The sequence below is a fragment of the Crocodylus siamensis genome, chromosome 1 (genome assembly GCF_052110815.1).
Source record: "Crocodylus siamensis isolate JL-2025a chromosome 1, ASM5211081v1, whole genome shotgun sequence".
Lineage (NCBI taxonomy): Eukaryota > Metazoa > Chordata > Crocodylia > Crocodylidae > Crocodylus > Crocodylus siamensis.
Window position 1 is genome coordinate 314,536,664 of NC_143395.1, and position 25,935 is coordinate 314,562,598.

The 25,935-nt window shown below is 45.8% G+C and overlaps 1 protein-coding gene across 1 annotated transcript in view; it reads left to right on the forward strand.

Moving 5' to 3' along the window:
* Positions 1–25,935, forward strand: part of SLC10A2 (solute carrier family 10 member 2) — a 90,759-nt gene that overhangs the window by 50,648 nt on the left and 14,176 nt on the right. The gene's annotated exons all lie outside the window — the stretch shown is intronic.

Genomic DNA, 25,935 nt, shown 5'->3' on the forward strand with positions numbered 1-25,935 from the left:
TTCCAGAAGGTTCCAGGTGTTCTTACTGAGCATGTGAAGCCTGGCACAATGGTGGGTTGCCTCATCTTTTGTGTCTTGAATGCTGAGGGTGGTTCCAATGGCTGGGTCGTTGGTCCAGGTATTGATGTTGATAGTTCAGTCATTCAGAAGGAGCTATTTTTAGACCTATTGCTATTGTCTCTCAAGCACCCTCATTCATCCCCATTCATTCAGGAACCAAGTTACAAAGGGGTGGGTAGTATAAGTCATAGGTTACACAACTGGGCATGGGGATAAGATGGAGGCTTAACATTACAAGATGGAAACTTGACATGACTTATGCTAACTTACATATATAGGCCTAAACAGTAATCACACAATATAAAAGAAGTAAAAAAAAAAAAAAAAAAAAAAATCAATACAAACATAATAATTATCACATATAAAACAGTGGCTATCTATATCAAAATAGCAGGACACTTATTTGCAGAGGGGAGAGAAATAGAACTTACTACCTAAAATAAACTGTTAAAGCTTACCTTACACCTTAGCTTACTTACACTTATCTGTAGGGAATAGAGAGGTAAGAGACAATGTCAGAAATGGTTGAGGAAGGGGAAGGAATGCATTTTAAAAGAAAAAAAAGAAAAGCTGGGGGGTTTGCTACGGGGGGGGAAATCAGCTGCAAAACATTAATTTCAAAACTAAGTCAATAAATCAAATCTTCAGTATACTCGGAAACTTATTTTACTCTCTTAAAGAAAGAGACAAAGCACTATATTTCCCTGTAATACTATTGTTGCCTGCTCAGTGATATTATTGCATTGTGTTTCTATAGTTATAACCAGGAATCCTGGTTTACAGTTCAACACAGAAAAATGCAGGAAAACATATATTTTCCCCCTATATGGAGAAGAATGTGGATTTTCCCCTTTTAAGGGGAAAAAAAGCAGGGAACAGGCAGGTTTCCCCTTGCATGCTGGCAGAGTTCCAGCCTGCAGAGGGCTGGGGGCAGCTCCTGCAGCTCCCTCCAATTAAGCCTGGGGGAGGGGTAGCAGATTTAGGCTTCCACAGTGAGGGAGGGAGGGAGTAGGGCAGGGCTGGGACTGGGGCTGAGGGTGCTGCCCAGCTGAGGCAGTGCATGAAATTCAGGGCCAGGGCAGGAATGCAAGGCCACGGGGCCTGGCCGGGGAGTGGGTGGGGAGCCACAAGCAGCTCATTTGAGGGGCAGCAGGGGGCTGGCCACACACACTTCCAGGGAAGGAGGCATAGGGGGAGTACATGCCCCCCAGATTTGTGCATGGGGCAAGGGTGGATGCAGGCTGCTCAATGTGGGCTTGGAGCTCCCTGCCCTGCTGCCCTCCCCCCAGGGGCTCCTTAGCAGAGTGGGGCAGGGGAGCTCAGTGCCACTGCCAAGAATGCCATACTGGCTGTGCCGCCATAGTAAGGCACCCTTGCCTACCCAGCAGCAGTAGGGGCACAATTCTGTCCCACTGCTGCCGCTGTAACTGTTAGGGGGTGCCTTGACATGGTGGTACCTTGACTTAATGATGCAGCTGGTGTGGGGCTCTCAGCAGCAGCACTAAGCCTTCCTGCCCCACTCTGCCATGGAGGCCCCAGGAGAGAGGGGAGCAGGGCAGGGAGCCCCGAGCCTGCAGCAGGCAGCCCATATCCACCCTCATCCCACAGGCTCCATTCCTGCTGCAGTTGGAGCTGAGCACTGGGTCAGGAGTGAGGGGCAACTACATGGGCAGAAAAAGGCCACTGGCATATCAGGGCTGCTCAGCACCATAAAGAGGGTGGGGGCAACTGCAGCTGGTCCCACATCCTGGTGAACAGAGGGGACAGGAGTGATGGGTAGAAAATGATATTTAGCAATTTCCTTTTAATAACTGACTTGTTGGTAGACTAGATATTGCATTAGTACAATGATCCAGGGGAACAGCAAGGGCAACAGCAGGTTAATTGGTTTCTAAAAGCCTGTTTGTGACAATGTTTCATATTCTCAGCCTTCAGGACAGACACCATATCTGAGGCCAATGGATAAACAGGCTAGGAAATTTGCACAGTGTTCCCTGAAAACCCATAACAAAGATAAGGGACTGTGCAGCATTGGGACCAGGTCACAGTGACCAGCTGCAAAGCCCCTAGGATTTCTGTTTTTGGTGAAACAACCATATTAGGAGTCTGGAAATGCTCAAATTAAGACACCAGTAAATGACCAAATTAAGATGCATGCATGTGTTGGGTTTGTTGCAACAAAGGAATATGCTGACAGAACAGAACAGTATGACAACCACCGGGAAATCAGTCAACAGTACTTTGTAATGAAGAGTCATCAGAGGAAAAAAGAATAGAAAAGGAGAGATTTCAGAGCAGCAAAAAGGTCCCTGAGGAGGGAATCAGGAAGCCACTGATACATGGTGGGTTCAGCAACAACACTTTGGATACTCCTGTGTTGAACTAACAGTTATTTATTACTATAACTCTGGAATCGTATCCAGGGTGGATCTTAACAATTGTATCAGTATATGTATATAGATTTCATAGACATTAGGGCTGGAAGGGACCTCGGGAGATCATCGAGTCCAGCCCCCTGCCCAAAGGGCAGGAAGTCAGCTGGGGTCATAGGATCCCAGCAAGATAAGCATCCAGTTTACTCTTGAAGGTGTTCAATGTAGGTGCTTGAACCACCTCCGCTGGCAGACTGTTCCAGACCTTGGGGGCTCGGACAGTAAAGAAATACTTCCTTATGTCCAGCCTGAAACGGTCTTGCAGGAGTTTGTGACCGTTCGACCTCGTCATCCCTTGGGGCGCTCTGGTGGACAGACGTTCCCCCAGATCCTGGTGGTCACCCCAGATAAACTTCTAGGTGGCCATCAGATCACCCCTGAGCCTGCGCTTTTCCAGGCTAAAGAGTCCCATGGCTCTCAGCCTGTCATCGTAAGATCTGTTTTCCTGACCTCTGATCATGCGCGTGGCTCTCCTCCGGACTCTCTCAAGCTTCTCCACATCCTTTTTGAATTGTGGAGCCCAAAACTGGACACAGTACTCCAGCTGCGGCCTCACCAAGGCCGAGTACAAGGGGAGAATGACGTCCCGGGATTTGCTCGAGAAGCATCTATGGATGCACGCCAGCATTTTGGTCGCTTTACTAGCCGCAGCATCGCATTGCAGGCTCATGTTCATCTTGTGGTCAATGATGACCCCCAAGTCTCTTTCTTCTGTAGTGCTATCCAACGTAGCACTGCCGAGCCTATAAGATTGCTGACGGTTTTTCCTCCCAAGGTGGAGAACCTTGCATTTTTCGGTGTTAAACACCATGAGGTTCTCGTCTGCCCATTTGCTGAGCTTGTCCAGGTCAGCCTGGATCACCCGCCTATCTTCTGGCGTGGATGCTTTGCCCCTAAGTTTGGTGTCATCGGCGAACTTGGCCAGTCCACTCCTAACTCCAATGTCCACATCATTAATGAAGATGTTGAACAGTATGGGTCCCAGGACAGAGCCTTGAGGGACCCCACTGGTTACAGGGCACCATGATGAGTGACTGCCATCAATCACAACCCTCTGGGTCCGACCACGGAGCCAATTTCCCAGCCAGCGGATCGTGGTGGAGCCAAAGCCACAACTGGGCAGTTTGGCCAAGAGGTGATCATGGGATACCAGATCAAAAGCTTTTTTGACGTCAAGATATGACATCAATCTCTTCTCCCTTGTCCAGGTGATAGGTCACCTGGTCATAGAAGGAAATGAGATTGGTCAAACAAGACCTACCCGCAACAAACCCGTGCTGGCTGTCCCTTAGAATGTTAGCCTGGGCCAGTCCCTCAAGGATGGCCTCCTTAATAAACTTTTCTAAGATCTTCTCCAGGATAGAAGTCAGGCTAATGGGCCTGTAGTTAGCCGGATCCACTCTCCTCCCTTTCTTGAAGATCGGCACCACATTGGCCTTCTTCCAGTCTTCGGGCACTACACCAGAGCGCCAGGAGTTTTCAAAGATCCGTGCCAGGGGCTGGCTATGACGCTCGCCAGCTCCTTGAGTACCCTGGGGTGCAGGTAGTCAGGGCCAGCTGACTTGAAGGTATCCAGCTTCTCAAGGTGTTCCTTCACGAGGTCAGCATTGATGGAGGGTAGGGGATTCCCCTCACCCAGATTTCTCTGTCCCATAGCAGGCATGGGCATCCCGTGTGACTGATGAAAGACTGACGCAAAATACCTATTTAATAGGTTGGCTTTTTCCTGGGCGTCAGTTGTCAGTTGCCCCATCTGGTTTAGCAGGGGTCCAACATTACCCTTGCTTTTCCTCTGGCTCCCCACATACCTGAAAAAGGACTTTTTGTTGTCCCTGATGCCTGAAGCTAGTTGGAGTTCAGTTGAAGCCTTGGCTTTCCTGGTTTGGTCCCTGCAGGACCGGACCAGCGCGGAGTAATCCTCCTTGGAGGTGAATCCCGTCCTCCATCCTTTGTAGGCTTTCCTTTTTAGCCACAGTAGGTCCGCTAGGTCTCTGGAGAGCCAGGGGGCTGCTGTGCCTTCTTGCTGCCTTTCCTCCATGTTGGAATAGATTTAGCTTGTGCACTGAGGATCGCTTCCTTGAGAAGCAACCACTCTTCTTGAACTCCCATCTCCCTGGGGTCATGGTCCCTGAGGGCCTGACCGACTAGCCTCTTGAGCTTATCAAAGTCGGCTTTTCTGAAGTCAAGGACTTCTGTGTTGCTGATTGACTTGCCAGCTTTACGGCGGATGGTGAAGGTGATCAGCTCGTGGTCGCTGTCACCCAACTTCCCATTTATACATGTTCTGCCTCTGACTTGACCCAGTCCAGTCCTGTGAAGGGAGAGGAACCAAGAATTTCTCTGGCTCCTCATGGCAGAGAACATGGAGTCCCCAGTACTGCAAAACTGCCACAAAATAAAGTGAATCCTGAGTGCTGAACATGAGGTCTTCGGCCTTAAAGGGACAGTACAAGGAAGGCAAAATAAGACAATACCCACCATGGACAGAAGGCACACCACCAGCCTGTCTCTTGCACCCCATCAGGGGGTGGAGGCCCACTCCCCACTCGACCTCCAAGGCTGCTGACATCTGACATTAAAGAACGAACACAGGGTGAAGCTCACATACTGACCAGATGTACCTTTCCTATGTGAACTCTAGGACTGGTAAATATAGAATCAGGGGGGTTATTTCTTTTGCCTTGCCTGCATTACTCCTATCAGCTATCACTGTGTATCAAAAGAATTGCCTATAGTTGAAAGGAAGAAGTCGTGGTCAAGCTGAGGGTTTGGGTCCTAGTATCTGGGTCATAAATCCAGTGCTGACAGAGGAAGCTCTGATTCTCTATGATAAAAAAAAAAAAATCAAATCCCAAAATATATAGGTATTTTATTATAATAACGGAGGCACTGGTAAGCTTCCATATTGCATTTGAATTGTAAATTCATCAATAAAACATATCAGATTCGCCCAAAGAACCTTGTCTGTCTATAAAACATTGTGTTCAATTGGTACCTGTATATATAGTGTTTCATTTTACTCATGGAAAAACACGGATTTGGGGTTTTTAAATCTCATAATTGGGGATTTTTGTAAAATCAGAGAATTTGCTATTTTTAAACACAGAAAACCAAGACCACTGGTTATAACTAACAACAATGTAATGAAATTGAGCTAAATTGATTTAAAGAGATTATCTGAAGCTTCTTACTACCATCGAGGTCTGCTGGACTGGAGAATAGTCTTTCAGAGTAAGTGGGAATCCTAAAGTAGGACCTTAGGCATCTTGTTGATTTCATCTGCAAGAGAGTTTTACCTAGTCTTCAGATGAGTCCTACTGAATTCCATTCAAAGATCCTCTTCCACCATCCTCCTCTAAGTGACATAATTTACATTTAAAAAAGGAAAGAAAATGTTATTTCCTGTTCCCTTTAACTGCTATCTATAGCTGTATTGTGAATTCTTGTCATCTCATTTCATTAACTCTGTATGTAACAATGGGAAGTAATAAATATTGTCTTTGAAGAGATAAAGAAATGTGATTGTTGGAAACTTTTTCCTTCTACCAGATGCCATAGTCACATAATTTAGAGGTTCTAAGATGGGAGAGGGGATTATTAAAAGGAACACGTTATCAATAAATAGACACAAAAAGAGGAGGAAATTGACATTTAAAAGTTTATGGAAGGGAACCTAAGATTAAAAGTAAAGAGGATTTGGAAAGAAAACCGAGTTTATGCATGCATTAAATAATGTAAAATGATGTTACTGGAAATCCATTAAAATAGCATATATGTAGAACAGGTGCAGGAAAATATAACAAATTGTTGGCATGCATTTGAAGAATGTAAAAATTATTAATGCTTTTTGAAAAACAGACATTGGTAATATTTTTATCCTATAATCCCTACCACATAGTAATTTATGAGCAATTAGTTTCTCATTTCCAAAAATAATGTTGATGACTATTTTATTAGGGAAGGAGCAATATTTCAAGGATTCTATTTCTAGAAAACTCTGAATAATTGAGAAATGTGAAAGTCAGTCATACTTCTGAGTAAATTGTCACCTTGGCTTTTGATCACCTTCCTCTACTTGTTCATTTGTTTATTTCCCTGCTGGTGGTTCTTGATCATGTGAAACTTTGTTAACTACAGCTTCACAAAAACAAGTGAAGCAGTAGTCCTTGTCCCAAAGATTCTGTATTCCAAAGTCAAAGAGACAGAATAAGGAGTCACCAAAGACAAAAATATAGGGAAAGACAAATGGGACAATATTCATGGAAATCACTTGCTGATGACCTCTCTCTGGCCTGAGAAAGAATGTTGAAAAGACTCAGGAGACCTGGGCTTCATTAGCCATGTCTGCTTCCTCAGACTATTTCCAGTAGACTTCCAGACTACTTTGAGGAAGTCATCTCCACTCTGCCTTGGTTTCTCATGTAAAATAGAGATGATGATACTTCCTCACTCCCATTCTTTGAGCATGTTACCTTTGTGGTGAATACTAAATGCCTGAGCAAGGGGAGTATAGAGACAAAGGGACATGTTAGACATGTCCAATTTAGGCATTATAGCACCTCAAAATTAGGATCTTGCATCTTAAATCAGGTCGGCACGTCCAAACCATTCAGAGTCAAGAACCTCAACTCCTCTTCTAAAGGTAGGCAACTGGCATGCGCCCTGGATTAAGTGTTGAGTAAAAAGGAGTTTAGAATTCTGTGCAGAGATCATTCCTTGTTTTTTGTTTCCTGATGTATTCAAGGAAACAGAGATATGTAAATAGGACTACAAAGAAACAAGATCATCAGTTTTTCCTCTGAATGAAAACGACCCACATTTGCTCTGAAAAAAGATTAAAAGACTATAATGACAAGTTCATCTTGCTTTAATACAAAGACCTTTAAAATCGGTTCAACTGTTGAACAAGAGTAAACAAAATACTAAAATTTGGTCCAACAATCCCCAGTAAATGCTTCCTACTAAGTAAAACAATAACTTCTAAAGAACAGGTAAAGACATCGGGCTAATTTGCATAGTGTATTCTTTGTCAAAGTCCAGGGTCAATACTTGCTAAGGAAAATGAAATGTGTGCATTTATTAAAGGATTCCAATCCAATAAAATCATTTAAAAACTCTAAATTTTACAGTTATGGCATGACTCATTTCTTTGACTTAATATGGAATTATTTACCTTTCAGCTGTTTAGCCAATTAAGTTTAAGGTCACCCTTACAGTTCAATGGCCAAAAGGCCAAAAATTATGTTCTTGGCAATCATTTGGTACTTGTCTTGTAACTGGCAATCCTAGCTGGGCAGTACAGAAGCACAGAACTCATCAGCAGCTCTCATAAACGTAGTAAAAAAAAAACCCCGTCTTTGAAATCTAGGGCATTCACACTCTATTGCTCTCAGTTAGATAGCTAACTATGTGCTTTTGAGAAGAGATGTTCTGTTCTTTTCAAACTGGTTCAATTTAGCTACAACAGACAGGTACATTGGAAGATTAGATTTTCTGTCATGAGTTTGATAAGCAAGCATGAAACGTATCAGAGAAAGCAAATATATTGCCGTATTTATTCTTACACGTACGGAATTTAAATCATTTAAAGTACCTGGCTTTTAGACCAACTTTAGCAAAAATATATTCCCCCCAAAATGATTAATAGTCTACAAGCACAGCCATAGCTTAAAGGGACATTTCTCAAGGATGGTGCACCAAAAAGTTGCCCTGGCATGTGATGCAAGCACACACAGTCACATAATGTTTTTCACTAGCTAGATTTGTCTGCAGATAAAATTGTCCAAGACAGCATATGTCCCACAGATTTCTTTTTAGCCTGCCAAGGAGAAAGGAGCAGACGAACAGAATGCAGAATGCAATGCTAAGCATGCACACACCTGACAACCAGTCCATTGTTGGCCTGTTTGTAGACTTTCAATTTTAAGTCAAATTTATTGGGATTTTCATCTGGAAAAAATAAGAGTTTTTCATTCTATAGCTATAATGAAGCTAGAAATTGAAAAGACATTCAAAAAGAGATAGAAAAGGTATTTAACTATGCAGTCCATTTCCCTGAAAATACAAGTAACACTTGACAGCAAGTTGTCCTGTATTTTGTCTGATCTAGTCTCAACAGTTCAGAGTTATGGGGCTTTCACACTGAGAAACATTCTAGTGATAAATACATGTTAATGTTACTAAGTTTTTTTCCTTCAATTTAAATTTTGTGTAATTCTTCCCACTTCCACAATCTCCAAACTACGTAATTCTCATCACTGTCAACCTATCACCTAGGTTTGAAAGTTAAATCGCCAAGATAAAGTTATAGGCTGGGTTAAACCCATTGATACTGAAGCCAAGTACAGACATTACACTTTTACTAGTATATAAATGACCAGGAATTGGTCCATACCCATAACAGAAGTTCGGCAAACAAAACCAGTTTATATCCATAACAGAACATAAGTTCAATGCACAGAGTGGTTTAAAGTGGCAGAACCCAGTCTAAGATTCTCAGACACACACACACACACATTCCTGCCTACCAAAGAGCCAATGTGTGTTCTGTTAACTACTGATCTAAACTACACTTCTTACAGAAAACCACATAACTTAGATTGATTCCACCTCGGGCTTTTTGAATGTCTGCACCTAGCCTAGGAGTTTTATTTGAGTGGTAAAAATATATTAATCTCCTGCCTGAAACTAGGGAGCTGAAACATTGTGAGGCTGGCCATAAATTTGAACTATGGAGATAGAAGGATATCTAAGAGAAAGAAGAAACACCACAGAAAGATAGCAGCAAGAAACACCAGACCCAAATTGGTTGTTTGAAATAGCAGATAGAGAGTTTGGGAGTAGAATACTGACTGGCTTACAGAGGTCTGGGACTATAAGCAAAGAAAACATTTCACGCTTGATTCCTCCTGAATTTAGGAGATCGGGACTTTTTTACTTTTCTGCACATACATACACAAGACTGTATCATAGAAACAACTAAGAATCATCAATTTCTTCCTAGAGGAAGGAATGACCACAGGACTCCAAATTTTTGGCAAGGACCATCAATACATTTATGATGAACAAATATGTTGGAGAACCTATTAACAGTCGATGGTTTGCTATACAATTACAACTTATATTTTGAATGTTATTTTTGAGCTTGTGACTGCATCATTCATCTAACACTATACACATATATTTAGAAAAATGCATGTGGCCAGATCCCCAGGTTGGGTTAATTGGCCAAGACTGATTTTATTGAAGTTACACTGATTTATACCAGTTGATGATCTAGCCCATACCTCCTGAAAATCCAATAGAGCAGTATTCAGAATAAAGAGTTACCTACTATTGATGTATCCCCATGTAATTGTATTAGCATTAATATAATTGGGCATAACTAGGCTGCTTCAGAGATACTTTCAAGTTGGATAATAGCTTTAAGTCACCTAAGTGTTTGTAGAATGAGATCAAAGGGATCTTGCACTACTGACATTTACCTTTGCTTCTACTTGAAAGCAGTAGCTACAGTCAATTACAAATTACATTTCACAAAAGGAATATAATAATACCTGCTATTTTAAGTTGCATAACCTACCATATTCGGTGTGCACCTTGGTAAGAAAATGAAGGCAATCTAATTCATTGGAAAAGGCCCCCAGGCCCTGATATATTTTTTTCCTTGTAATAATAAGGTAAATCTACATAGACCAGGGTGCTCAACCTCTGGCCCACGGGCCAAATGCTGTCCATAGAGCCATCCCATCTGCTCCCATGGGGCAGAAAATTTAGCAGCAGGGAAGCAGTGGCCATTAATACAGTCACTCCCCCCACCCAAATTCTCAAACCCCAAGCCCTGCACAGTCGGTCACAGCCAGGCCACATACCCCTGCTTACCCCCATGCCTGCAGAGTTGGGTTGGGTTCAAGCTACATTCCCTTTTCTCCTGTAGGGCCAAGCCATGCCCCCTTCTACCCTGCAGTGTCAGGTTAGGGCTGGGCCATGCCCTCTTTTCTCCCATGGGGCCAGGTTGGGGATGAGCCATGCCCTCTTTTTCCCCATAGAGCCAAGCCAAGTCCCCTTTTCCCTATAGGGCTGGGTTGCAGCTGGGCTGTCTCCCTTGGTGTAGCCAAACAGAGAAATCTAGCAAAAAAATGCTAACTTTTTCCTTGACAGTCAATAGTAAGGCTCTTAAGATAGGTGATTTTTAATCAAGGCAGTAAAAATCATAAGCAAGCTTTTTAAAAACGTATTAGCTATTGAATAAATTTTGATTCCAGTTCCAAAAATGTGCATCAGGTCCTGAAGGAAATATCGGAGTCTATGCTGGGATATGAAACCATCAGCCGCATAAATGACTGGGCAGAGCTCAATTCAGCTGCCAGAAACGTACCTGACTTTCTATTTGATCCAATACAAAATCACTTATACCCAGGTTTTTAAATGTATTTAGAGGTGTAATTTCCGCTGAAACCAATGAACCTCAATATTTTAAAAAAATCTGGGCCTCCCCCTTTCTACGCCTCAGTTTCCACACTATAAGAGCAGAGAACTACAGGGAAGAAACCGAGTCCAGCAACTCTGCTTTACCTCACATAGCAATATCTGATTTCTTAGCTTGGCCATATGAGAGTAACATCCCAAACTCATTCCAATACAAAAAAAAAAAAAAAAAGCTCACTATCCTATATATACTCTCTCCATTTTAGGCATTAACATGTGTATGTGTGTATATATGCATATAAGTATAGGATGGAAAATAAAGGAGCAAATATAAATTCATCAGGAATAGAATTAAAAACTGGAAGAAACCAGCAACAAACATATCTGCCATTTAAATGGGAGTGCAGTCAGAAACAAAATGGCTACTTCAGATGTCTAGCTGCTTATCTCCTCCAAATTTAAGGAAACTCCTTCAGCAGAACATGCTGAGGAAGATTCATGTAAAGGCACAAAGCCAAGCTAAAGAGTTCACTGTTGATCAGGTCACTAAAGGAAAGATAGTTGTATGTGAAAGTCATCTGTTTTTAGGGATAGGGCACTGAATGAAACATTGTGAGGTTTGCTGAGTGGGAGTCTGACATGTCTGATAGAGCAATATTATGCTGTTTACCCTGGTATAAAATAACCTCTACTGAAAATTAAAATGTTTTGGGACAACATTGGCTTCTCTGTTGCCCTGTGGGGTCAGGCCAACTCTCAGGATCTCAATATTGTGCTGTTAGACAGGAGGGTGTGACACAATTGCACACATACAAACACACAGATCAATTAGGTACATACACACTCACTACCAGCCTAGGCACATGCATACCTATCATCAATTCAAGCACATACACTATATACCCCAAAAGTTAAAGACATGGATCACTAATTCATATATCTTACACACAATTTTATTTATTTATATATATATAAAAATGTGTGTGTGTGTGTGTGTGTGTGTGTATTGATACACACACACACACACACACACACAGAGCTCACCTACACATACATACAGGTAAGTTCCTAACTTGGATGGTACAGTGTGTATGTGTGTGCTTGGGGTACCTGGGATACTTGGGGGAAGGTTCAGGTGACAGAGAGAGAGTTAAAGTGTAGGGAATGAAGGTTGCCAGAACTGGGATTAGAATGGTGGACTACAAAGAAGCTGGCTGAGGATCTGTGGCTTGGGTTTACTTAAGGTAGACTGGGGCTGGAAACAGAAGCAGATAACTGAGATATTGCGGGGGCGGGGGGCAGATAAGTGGTGGCAAGGAGGAGACAGCCAAGAAAGAAACTGGAGGCAGAAACCTGGTTGCTCAGGAGAAAAGGAAAAGGCAGTGAGGATAAGAAACAGGGAGGCAGAGAGGAGCTCAGGACAGGTGTTGGAGATGGCAGTGAGCCAGAAGAAGGAGAGGGAGAAATGAGACAGAAGTTAGAGGGGTGAGGAGCAGAGATTGGAGCAGGGCCAAAACATAGTAAAGCAAAACCCAACTTAGGGGTCCAAATAACAGTTTTATTAAACAGACAACACACTACACAGCCCCATGAAGTTATTGGTTCCCACATATACACATACAAGCACTTACAATGGCAGCAGGAGAAAGACTCAGTGGAAGGGCTGGAGTCCAGGTGGGGAAGAGAAGCAGAGTCCAAGTCCTTGGCTGAAGAGGGTGTTGGGGGTGACAGCTACCTATCCAGGCTGGAAAGGGGTCCTTGTCCAGTAGATGTTGTCTGGCGGGGGGGGGGGGGTCAATGGCAGGGCCTCTGGGTGGATAGGTGGTGTGGCGTGGTGCTGGTCCAGATGGAGAGGGCATCCCACTGGGTCTGTCTTCACTTCCCCTTTTTATAGGGGCAGACCTTGTGTGACCCTAGTAACAGGAGGCATACCCAGGCAAGGGTCAGCCCCGGTGTACTAAGCATATGTTCTCCATGCAGTTTCAGGTGTCTGTAATAGTGGGGTACAATGGTAGAGTTGCTGGTTCTACAGGGTCTTTTGTTTTTCTAATGTTGGGTTCTTGTCTCTGTTCCTGGGTGAGGTTTGTGGTTCCTGGATGAATCAATATGAGGTGATGGCCTGGTTGTTACAGCTGAGCTACACGTTGTTAGAGGCCTGCTACCATTGTATTTCATTCATTCCCAATCACACTCATTCATCCGGGAACCAACTTACATGGGAGGGGTACATGACTCATACAGTTGCAACACAGGGGATGCTCAGGCAGAGGACACAAGATGGAGGCTTGACATACAAAGTGGACATATATAGACCTAAAACAGTAATCACACAATATAAAAGCAGTACAAACATAATAATTATCGCTTACAAAAGAGTGGGTATCACTATCAAAATAGCAGGGAACTTATTTGCAAAGAGGGTAGAGAAAAATAAAATTTATTACCCCCCCAAAAAATGTTAAAGCTTATCCTATACCTTAGCTTACTTATACTTACCTATAGGGAATAGAGACGGAGAGAGAAAAAAAAGTAAGAAATGGTTGTGGAAGGGGAGGGAATGCATTTTAACATAAATAAAAAGAGAAAAACTGGGGGTTTTGCTACATCTTATGGTTCAAGTTCGCCACTGTCCTAATCCACTTTATATATAAAGTCTAAAATGAAAATCTGTTAGAGTCCACAGGAACTAACCTAGCAGTCTTTGTATTAGGCCCATGTTTTGGACTGACCAAAGAAAACTACACATTACTGTAGCCTTTAAAGCTGTTCATAGGTTCAGAGAACAATTCTAGGAAGTCTGAATGCTCTTCCCAGCTTTCCTTCTAGCTTGAGAATATCATCTCACCTCTCTATGACTTCATTTCCTTTTCTGTAAAATGGAATAAAAGTACCTAACTGACAGACTTTCTGGAAGGTTTGGTGCATTAGTATTTGGGAAGTACACCAATACTATGATGCTAAATGTCATACAAATACTCACGAATGAATGAATGAATTAGAATAAGTCCATAGAGAGGCATAGCTAAGAAAGGGAATGAGATTCAAAGCCAAAGAGAAGGTTACAAGGGTTGGGTGAGCTGAGGTGCAGCAAGTAGCTGATGAACAAGGAATCATGTGCGATTCCTTCCCAAAAAACCCAAGTGCAAACAAGAATTTCACTATGCAGTGCAGTGACTCAAATTGGGGATCAGTCTTATAGTTTATTAACAGAGATCCTGGTTTTCTCCGATGCAACCCCCCGCTCCCACCCCCAAATTTTCAGGTTAAAAAAGGAACCCAAAATCCACATTTTTCTGCGATTAAAATGAAATGCCACTAATACATAGATGTATATATAGTGGCGTTTCATTTTAATCACAAAAATTGGGGATTTCTTTTATAAGAGGAAACCAGGATCCCTGGTTATTACCCATAAAAATCTGTCCCACTAACTGGCCCAAAGATGGATAGGCAAGTGGGACCCACAATCTTAGATGTTGCAGCACCTAGAAATAATGTGCCTGGCTTCTGCAGAGTAAGCCACATAATTGGGATTAGGTGCCTACATTCCCATGCAATCAGTGGGGAGAGTTAGCTGCTAAAAGGACTGGGGCACTTCTAATGAGAGTGCCTTGAGATGTCAAGCACTGCCTAAGGGGGGGAATGCCTTACTGCCCAAACGGAGGGGTGCCTCACAGTCACATCCTGACTCTGCCCCCTTCTACACTTCCTACATCCTGCCTCAGCAGCAAACAGCAAAAGCAGCACAGAAGCCTGTGTCAGTGGGTGAAGGACATTTTGGGAAATATGGTTCTATAGAGCAGCAGCAAAGTTCACAGCTGCTGGGATGAGAGGCTGCCCTGTTATTTTTCCATCAAAATTACACATGGATATCTGCGCCCAGAAATGAGGTGACACCTCCCCTCAGCAGCATCAACTTTGAGCAGTGGCTTCTACACACTGCCCATTACCAAGTGGTTCAGGGCCAGAATGTATAGGAGGAGGAAAAACTGCCCCAATTATGCCTGTATCCAGTTACACCTCTGGTCCCACTAGAGTAATTCTTTCTTGGACACTCTCTTGAAACATTCTCCAGGAAGCTCTCATTAGGCCTTTGTAGAATTCTCCCCACCACCACCACCACCACCACCACACCCCAGCTGCCATATGCTGCTGCTGAGTCCTTTAGGCTACCTATAGTAACACTGTTGGGTCACAGGTAGTCTTCTTTGGGGGTCCATGCCAGGACATGGGACATGAGGCTGACAGGGACAAGGCTGGAGTGTGAGCTTGCAGGGGGGCAAAGAATGGTGCAGGGTGCAGCTGAGGACATTAGGATGTATGAGTCAGTAGGAGGTGCCCTAAGGGGATCACCATGGTGCAAAACCATAGCTAGAGTCAAATAACATTGTCAACCCAAGAAAAACATTTTCCCTTAATTTTTACTGACAACCAAACATTTTTACTATGGCTCCTGTTAAACCCCCTAGGGGCGGAGCCTAACAGAAGAGTTGCATGTATTTTTTGTAAAACATATTTCAGTAGAAATATGTCAGAAAAAAGTTTAGTTGTCAGTAAAATGTTTGCAAAAGGCCAGTAACAAAAACATTTCTGGGTCTCTCTCAAGGAGGAGAGACCCAGCCCACAGTGCCCTATATGGTGGTTCTTGGAGTACTCACATGGGAAAACCTGGGTGCAAAAACCTGGTCCAATTTAAGTATAAGAGAAAGTATTTGAGTCTGGGCTGCTTACAGCTTATGTGAGTGCTCTAGGTACTGTACTACAGGCTATTAGCGAACCCATGTTTTTTGCCCCTGAGCATTACCTCCCATGCTGGGCCCCCGCAGATGCATTCCTTGATAATTTTCTCAAAGGTCTTCCCAAAGACTAAGGTGAGACTAACTGGCCTGTAGTTATCTGGGTCCTCCTTTCTTGTAAATGAGGACCACAATGGCCCTTTTCCAGTCTTCTGGGATCTGGCCAGAACACCACAAGTGCTCATAGCAGGGCCCCTGGTATGGCTGTATGACCTCTGCCAATTCCCTCAGTACCCTCAGATGAAAAGCATCCAGACCTGCTGATTTATACACATCCAGACCCTCCAAGAGGTCCCTAACTAGATTGTGCCTTTTCCTAGGCATGGTGTCATGTTCCCCGAGTCTGTCCATAATCCTAGTTGGGGAGCTGTCCTGGTCCCTGCTCAGAAATATGGAGGCAAAGAACACATTGAAGAGATCAGCTTTTTCCTTTGCTGCAATCACCAGATTGCCAAGCCTATCCTGTAGAGACCCCACATTACCTGGTGACTTCTTCTTACTCCCCACATATTTTAAAAGAACTTTTTGTTATCCTTCATTCTGGTCGCCAGCCCTAGTTCCGTCTCAGCCTTGGCCTTCCTAACTGCCTCCCTGCAATCATGAGCAATGGAGGTGCAATCCTCCTTGGTGATTGCCCCTTGCGTCCACTGATTGTATGCCACCTTTTTTGCCCTCAGACCCTCCTGGATGCCTTTACTGAGACAAGAGGGCTTTTTAGCACTCTTGCCCCCTTTGGTTTACATTGGAACTGACTCCCTCTGAGCTCAGAGAATCATCTCCTTAAGGAACAACCACCCATCCTGGACTCCATCTCATTGAAGCTCCAAGTCCCCAGTGTCTCTCTTAGTGATCTCCTTAGCTTGCTGAAGTCGGCCCTTCTGAAGTCAAGGATTTTTGCTTTACTGCTTGCTTTCAGCACCCTGAGCTGAATAGTAAATTCCAGCAGACAATGCTAGGTAGTCTAGCACCCACAGATCCCTCACCAGGTCATCACCTGTGGCAAGGACCAAGTCCAGCAAGGCATTTAACCTGGTAGGATTATGTACCTCCTGGGTTAGCTGGGGGTCCTGTATGCAGGTTAAAAACCTACATGAGCATTCAGACTTGGCTGACTGATCCTTCCAGCAGATGTCATGGGTGACCTAAACTACCCAGACAACCACATCCCTTGTCCTTACAGCCTCCATGAGCTGACCTGAAAAAATTCCAGGTCCAGCTCATCCCCCTGGTGAGGTGGTCTGTAGTAGACACCCACTATCAAGTCCTTTTCCCCATGACCCCCTTGCATTCTAACCCAAAGCGCCTCAGTTTGCCCCTCTTCTGAACCCATCCTGATCATTGAAGACTGCTCTTTAACATAGAGCACGACACCCATCCCCTTTTCTCTCCACTCCATCTCATCTATACAACCTATAGCCCTCAATGTCTACTGCTCAGTCATGGGTAGAATCCCACCAGGTTTCTGTAAGCCCAAGCAGGTCTGCGTTTTTGCTAGCTAGCAGGAGGGTGAGTTCTTCCTGCTTATTCCCCATACTTCTAGCATTTGTGTAGAGGCAATTGAGACCTCCTATGGGTGTTTGTACTGCTCTCTTGTTCCCAAGCTTGCCCGGACCCTTGTCACTTACCTGGGTTGTTCCTGCTCACGTCACCTGGCTTGATGTTGAAGTGTCCTCCAGTACCACCACATCCCCATCCTCCAGTGAACTGAGTTTAAAGCTCATTGTACTAGATCAGCCAACCTGGAAGAGAAAACATGCTTACATTTTGGGGAGAGATGTAGCCCATCCCACCCTAGCATGTCTCCCGTGTGGAAGTGCGGGTTGTGGTTAAAGAATCCAAAACCCACCCAGTAACACCAGTTCTGAAGCTGCCAGTTGACCTCTCCGATGCAGGCCTCGTGGCACCATCTGTGTTTGCTCACCAAAAGAACAGATGAGAAAACCACCTGTGCTCCTATCTCCCTAAGCTTGGCCCCCAGGACCTTGTTGTTTCTCATGACACGATCTGGATTACTCCCAGCTGCATCCTTAGTGCCCACATCGATGAGGACTGTAACATGGGACCTTGTCAGGGCCAATTTTACCTTTGGCCAACCCACCTGTTTCTGGGCCAACCACCCACCTTTCCACCTGCCACGCCTTTTTGTTAATTATCTTAATTAGGCAGGAGGCTGCCCATTTCCTGCCCTGATGCCAGGGGGTGCTATCTGTGGCTCCGTACCTCCCATACACCACAGCCCATGCCTCGCAGATGGCATCTATAGTTCTTACAGTCACCAGCCCCTACACTGGGCCTCAGAATTCTCCAGTCAGGACCCCTCTAAGATCCCTCTATTCAGGCGGCCTATCCCACCTTCATTCTGGCTACCTAGCTCCCTGAAACTATTTCCCCTTTCAGGTGTGGTTCAGCCCAGGACCTTTGTCACACAGGCCCTGACCACTTCCAAGGCCAGTCAGAAACCCCAGGCTCTCCTAGCTCTGAGCGTCCCTCACAATGGGTCCCTGGCCCTTTTGACCGGTCTGGTCCTGGCCCCAGCATTGACCAGTTAAGGGTATTCTACATCAGGTCTCTGAGCCTCTAGACCCACTCTCTGTCTGGGGTCTGCCCTCTGGACCCTACTAGCAGGTGACGCACCCAGTTGTGGCATCTGGAGTTAAGGCACCCCAACCCGCCTTTCACAGGGATGGTAACTGGCCTGGCATTTCTTGGGGGCTCCCACACCACTAAGAGCCCCACCAGGCCACCCACTCCCAGCAGAGTGCAGTTTTAGGTCATGTCCATTACCAGGAGCCTCCTAGCCATCCCCTACAGCACCTCCCTTACCTCCAGAATGATACATGAAGGTTTGCAACCAGGCAATATTGCTGCCTAGCCTGCCAGCAGCTAACTGCCCTGTTTATATAGGCAGCCGGGGATCTAAAATGGCTGCCACAATCAAGCACCTGCTGGCTGCTTGGCTCAGGTCTTAAAGTGACAGGCACAAACAGTGCCCTGCCACAAGGACCAAGGGGTAGTGATCAGAGGGCCGGATGAGGTCCAGGGTCATCACCATGATATTGCGAAACCAAGCTCCAGGAAGGTAGCAAATCTCACATGGCATGGGATCCAGACGACAGATGTGTCCCTCCATTCCTCTCAGGAAGGAGTCACCCATGACAAGGACCCGGCATCTCTTCCTATGGGTGTTCTGACATCACGCAGTTTGCGCCATGCATGGAGTGATATCAGCTCTTCTGGAGTCATCCTCACCTGTCTCCTCCTCCAGTGCTGCCAGGGCCTCATACCTGTTCTCCAGTTGTACCAGGGGGGACCAACACTGTGGCCGCACAAGTAGCCCTGGCCCTGGTGGTAACTGTCTGCCATACCGCTATGTTGGTTTCCTCCTGGGGTGCCTTTCCACCAGGTACTTGACACTGAAGACAACAGACATAGCTGTCAATTTCATCCTTGGCTGCCCTGATTCCCTTCAGCCTGCTGATCTCCACCTGGAGTTCCCTCACCTGCCCCAAAGGTGGACAGATGTAAGACAGGCAAGGGAGTTCCCGCTCCCCACCCAGGCTGCAGAGGCCCCACCAGGCAGCCCCCACAGATGGGAGGAGGGTAGCTCTAACCTCCCTGCAGGCTCCATCTGGGTGGAGGCCTCAGAGGAGCCCTGGGCAGGCAGCATCAGCAGGGCTGTGTCCCTGGCAGCCCACCATGTCCTTACCATTATTGTAGAGTGAAGTGTCTTCCTCTCTCCCCTGCCAAAGCCTCTGACCTAGCTCTTCCTGCTTGCCCACCTTGCGTAAATGCCAGTCCACCCTTACAGAGCGCACCTGTTTGAGCATTCTGTGGCTCCCTGCTCTTCTTTTTAAATGGGGTCTGGGGGCTTTCCCTCCAGATCCACTGCAGCTGCACCTGCCTCTCTACTCTGCTTACATTTCAGCTGCTGTTGCTGCCACCGCTACTGGTCCTGACTGCTGGATAATTCTAGGTACTTCCCATCAGAAGCACCACAGGCCTTTTAGCAGCTAACTCTCCCCATTGACTGTATGGGAATGTAGGCACCTGAAAGCAACTTCGTGGCTTACTGTCCTGAACCAGGCACATTATTTCTAGGTGTTGCAATGTCTAAAAGGAGACCCCTGTGGGACCAATCTGGATCAGGTCCTAAAGCTTGGCGTGTGCTAAGAGGCAAAATTTTAAGCACCTTTACACCAGAAACGTAGGTGCCTAGTAGGGCTTAAAGAGCAGCATTGAAGATCTCATTTGGCAATTAGAGTGGCTACAAGAGCCACTCTAATTAGAGCTCCCAGAGCATCTTGTGTATCAGCATCCCCATGCTGAAAAATGGTGGTGGGGGCACTTTAATAAAAGCTCATCAAACTAGCTTTAAAGTGCCCCCACTGCCATGAGATACTGGAGTTTGCTGGAGTTCAGTAATTACCACACTCCAGCAGACTTGATTAATTGAGTCTGCTCTGATGCACTGTAATTACACCATGTCAAACCAGCCTTGCTGCACATGTATAGGCACCCATTGATTCCTAAATATTCGATTTAGAGATTGAATTTGGCAAGCAGGCACCAAGTCCCTTTTGTGGGACCATTACATTTGTAAGTAGTTCCATTGATTTCAACTGAACTATGAAGGTTAATGTGAAGTACAGTATCAGAGCAATTAAATTGATTTGCAGCAGCATCAGAGGCAAGAGTGTGAGTCTCACTCTGGATATGAGCCACACGTCACCACCATGAACCTTGCTGTAAATGGGTACCTGCTCATTTGCCCTGGGAAGTCAAAGGCAGCTAAACATGATGCCAGTTATATTACTCTCTTGTTTGCCTTGGCTAAAGAAAGCCTTAGCCACAGGTTCTCTACAGGTCTCAAAGTTCAGGTGACTGTTTTTCACGCATATCACTAAAATTAAGCATGGGTATGAGCATTTGCAGGATCAGGGCTTTAGTGTTGATTTTTTTTTTAATTAAACTCTTAGTCCCCAATTCTATGAAGAAAATTAGGTGGGCTGATACAAACTATTTAAGACTCAGGTAGAATGAAGACCTAAGTATTCAGATGACAGAATCCCAGTAGAAATCAGCAATTCAGAATATTTGAACATCTACAATTGATCTCAAACTTCATTTTATACAGCAAAAGATCTTTTTCATCTTTACAGGGTTCCCTGTAAACTTATATATATATATAGAGAGAGAGAGGGAGACAAGTTACAGAGGCAAAACTTGATCACATGTTTTGGTCATGACCTATTATCAATTCATAGTTGCATAGTTGGTAGGGTCAGAAGGGACCTGAGCAGATCATCTAGTCCGGCCCCCTGCCATGGCAGGAAAGAATACTGGGGTCAAACAACCCCAGCAAGGTGTTCATCCAGCCTCCTCTTAAAGACCCCCAGGGTAGGAGCCAGCACCACTTCTCTTGGAAGTTGGTTCCAGATCCTAGCCGCCCTGACAGTGAAGTAGCACCTCCTGATGTCTAGTCTGAATCTACCCTCTGCCAGCTTGTGAGCGTTATTTCTAGTTACTCCTGGTAGCGCTCACGGGAACAGGGACTCCCCCAATGCCTGCTGGGCCCCCCTGACTAGTTTGTAAATGGCCACTAGATCCCCCCTCAGTCTTCTCTTGTGAAGGATGAACAAGTTCAGGTCTCTTAGTCTCTCCTCATGGGGTCTGTCCTGCTGCCCCCGATTATGCGAGCAGCTCTCCTCTGGACCCTCTCCATGTTGTTCACATCCCTCCTGAAGTGCCACACCCAGAACTGGATGCAGTACTCCAACTGCAGCCTGACCAATGTTGCATAGAGGGAGAGGATCACCTCCTTGGACCTGCTTGAGATGTATCTATGGATGCACAACAAGGTACTGTTGACCTTTCTGACCGCATCCCCACACTGTCGGCCCATGTTCATTTTGGCATCAATAATAACTCCAAGATCCTTTTCTGCCTCTGCACAGATGAGAAGGGAGTTCCCCAGCCTGTAAGTATGCTGCTGGTTCTTCCTTCACAGGTGCATCACCTTGCACTTGTCAGTGTTGAATCCCATCCTATTCTTGTCCGCCCACCCCTGTAACCTGTCCAGGTCCAATTGCAACCTATTCCTCTCTTCTAGCATGCCCACTTCTCCTCAAATCTTAGTGTCATCTGCAAATTTGAACAGGGTGCTTTTTACCCCCTCATCCAAGTCGCTGATGAAAATATTGAACAGTGCAGGCCCCAGGACTGAGCCCTGTGGAACCCCACTGCCCACATCCCTCCAGGTCGAATAAGACGCATCCACCACCACTCTCTGGGTGCAGCCCTCCAGCCAGTTAGTGACCCATTTGACTGTGTAGGTGTCAACGCTACAGTCTCCTACTTTTTTAATGAGAATGGGGTGAGAGAGTGTCAAAGGCCTTCCTAAAGTCCAGAAAGACTACATCCACTGCTACACCTGTGTCTAAGGATTGTGTGACCTAGTCATAGAAGGTCACCAGGTTGGTCTGACAGGACCTACCTTTAATGAACACATGTTGATTGCTCCTGAGCAATTTCCCCTGCTGGCCCCTCACAGACATGCACCAGGATAATTCTCTCAAAAAGTTTACCCAGGATCGAGGTAAGACTGACTGGCCTATAGTTTCCTGGGTCCTCCCTTTTTGAAAATGGGAACCACATTGTCCCTTTTCCAGTCCTCTGGCACCATTCCAGAGCACCACAACTGCTCCTAAAGCCATGGCAGGGGTCCTGCAGTAACCTCTGCTAAATCCCTCAGCACTCTGGGGTGGAGATCATCAGGACCCGCTGATTTAAATATGTCCAGACCCTCCAGAAGTTCCCTGACTAGGTCCTCACTGACCCTAGGCCTGGGTGCACCTCCCCTGGGGCCTATGGGGGTGACCCGATCCCTCCTCAGGAAAATGGGGACAAAGAAATTGTTAAATAGGTTATCTTTGCTGTCTGGTGTGATGATCAGATTTCCTAGCTTGTCTTGCAGAGGCGCCACATTACCCAGTACCTTCTTTTTACCCACCATGTATTTAAAAAAGGACTTCTTGTTGTCCTTGATCTGAATCTGAATAGTTCCATATTCTCCTTGACCTTCCTGACCACCCCCCTACAGCCCTGAGCAACCTAGGTATAGTCCTCCCTAGTGATGGCCCCTCCCTTCCATTGGGTGTACACCTCCTTTTTAGCTAGGAGACATTCCTGTATGCTCTTGGTGAGCCATGGGGGCTTTTGCACCCTCTTGCCCCCTTTGATCCATGTTGGTCATACAAGTAACATGCAGAATTATATAAATGATTTGGAAAGGTAGGACATCTGTAAAAAGGTTGAAAGCTGGTATGATGAGATGGTGCAGCTGGCATCTATAGTAGGGTGACCACCCATCCCTAATTGGGTGGGACAGTCTCAAATTGTGAACATCAAGTCCCAGTTCCAGGCTATCTGAATCCAGAAGAGTTTTGTCAAGGATTCTTAGTATTGTGCAAGGATCCAGATTTGCCATTCACTGTGGGAAAATGTGGAAAATGGCAGGCTTCCCCTTGCAGGCTGGCAGAGTTCCAGCCTGCAAGATGCTATTTGAAGCTGGGGAGAGCAGGACACAGGGGGTACCACATGCACGTGGTCAGGAATACAGCCAGTCAGCAGTGGACAGTAGCTCCCTGCAGGTAAGTCTGTGAGAGGGAGGGGTCATGGGAGGGACAGAGATGGGCAGACTGAGGCCCCCATAGTGAGGGAGGGAGGGAGGTAATGGTGTTGCCCAGCTAGATCAGTACATGGGGCCCAGGGCCCGGTGCTCAGGGCCAGGGCAGGAATGTGCAGCCATGGTGCCAGCTAGGGGAGCAGGACTCAGCCACAGATGGCTCATCCAGGGGGTGGTGAGGGACTGGCTCCCTACTCCTGCATGCACTCCTGGGGAGGGGATTTATGGGGCATGTACCCCAACAAGATTTGTCTACGGGGCAGGAACAGATGTGGGCTGCCCTCTGTTGGCTTAGGGCTCCCTGCCTTACTATCCTCTCCGCCCTGGGCCTCCATGGTGGTAGCGCAGAGTTGTGTCCCCCACAGCTGCCTTGCAATGGTGGTACAACTGGCACAGGATTCCTGGGGAGAGAGCAGCAGGGAGCTCCGAGCCTGCAGCAGGCAGCCCACATACTCCCCTGTCCACCCGGGGCTCTGCTCAGCTCTACTCTGGCTGTACCACCTGGGGGGGTGGGGAGAAGGCAAGCATGTGTTCCTCTTTTCCAGTTTGAAAAGGTGGTCACTAATCTATGGAGTGAATCATAACTGCTATGAAGTAAGCAACAATTTGTAAAAGTTCCTAGAATACTCCGATAGTCAAATTATTACTAGTTGTATGCTTCTTTCTTCATCTTCCCTTTTCTTTTTTTATCTCTCTATGCCACCTATTGATTGTAACACACTTGTAAGTTATTTAGGTTGACAGATGAAGGGAGGGATGTGAGTGGCTGGGGGGGGGAGAAAGAAGGAGTGAAAAAGAGGTAGGGGTATATGGGTTAGGGGGAAAAAAAGAATGAAACAGAAAAAGAGAAAGAGGGGGGAAATTAAGAGCACTAGGGCTGTGCGAAACTTTGGGAGCTGATTCAATTCAGAGGAGATTCGGCCTGATTTGGCGACCGAATCTCCAAATCTGAATCAAATGAGGATACCAATAAAAAGGTCCAAATCAATTCAAAGATCTTCAAATTGATTTGGAAAAGATTCAGAAAACTTTGGAAATTTCAGGCAGTCCCCACTCACTGCCACACCCCTCCTGGCCTGGCAGGGAGGCGATAAGTTCGGGGCTTTTTTTTTTCTTTTTAAAGAGCTGGGGACATGCAGGGCAGCCATTCTGAGGTTGGGAGAGCGGGCGGGGAATGAGGCCTGTCTGATTCAGGGATTCACCAATTCAGCACCGGCTGAATCTCTGAATCATATTCAGCTGAATCGATTTGGGATACTGATTCAAATCACTGCATCAAATCACTGTCCCCCAAATTGACCCAATCCAAAGTGAATCCTAGCCACTTCGCACAGGCCTAAAGAGCATCCCTTGAAAGGCAAAAGATAAAAAAAGATAACTCCCCACGGCAGACAAGCAAAAAGGAAAGAAAGGGAAACAGTAAGAGAGAAGCTTTAAAGTAAATAAATGCAACTTGCAGACAGAGAAATCAGGAGTAGTAGGGAGAGGGGACAGAGAACAGAGAAAAAGAAGAAAAAACACTACAAACATGCAAGAAAAAAATCAGAAAGGGAGGTAGACAAAAGCAAGAGACCTTTAGACAGGTGGGAGTCAGAAAAGAAAAGAGATAAGATAACATAAACAGGGTGCGTTTCAATACTGTTAAGTGCAGGGTGCTGCACTTAGGCAGTAGAAACCAGCAGCACACTTATAGAATGGGAAACTCCCTTCTTGAGAGCACGGAGGCAGAAAGGGATCTTGGAGTCATTACTGACTCCAAGATGAACATGGGCCGACAATGCGAGCTCACAGTCGGCAGGACTAACCAGACCTTGTCGTGCATCCACAGGTGCATCTCAAGTAGAGCCAGGGAGGTGATCCTCCCCCTCTATGCAACGCTGGTCAGGCCACAGCTGGAGTACTGTGTCCAGTTCTGTGCGCCCCATTTCAGAAGGAATGTGGACAACATTGAGAGGGTCCAGAGGAGGGCCACCCACATGATCCAGGGACAACAGGGCAGACCCTACAATGAAAGACTGTGGGACCTAAACCTGTTCAGCCTTCACAAGAGAAGTCTGAGGGGGGACCTGGTGACTGTCTATAAACTCACTAGGGGGGACCAGAAGGGTTTGGGGGAGACGCTGTTTCCCCTAGCGCCCCCTGGCATGACAAGGAATAATGGACACAAATTATTGGAGAGTAGGTTTAGATTAGACATCCGCAAGAACTACTTCACTGGCAGGGCGGCTAGGATCTGGAACCAACTTCCAAGGGAAGTGGTGCCACCTCCTTCCCTGAGGATCTTTAAGAAGAGGCTTGATGCCTACCTGGCTGGACTCATTTGAGTCCAGTTTTTCTCCCGCCCAGGCGGGGGGTTGGACTTGAAGATCTACAAGATCCCTTCCAACCCTACTTCTATGATTCTGTGATAAGAAGCCAGGGAGTCTTACACTCAGGATTACCCCACGCAGCTCCAAGCTAACCTGGTCTGAGGCATCCAGGCCTCAGCAGAAGGAAGGAAGGAAGCTTGCTTTACATTACTTCCTATGTGTAGAAC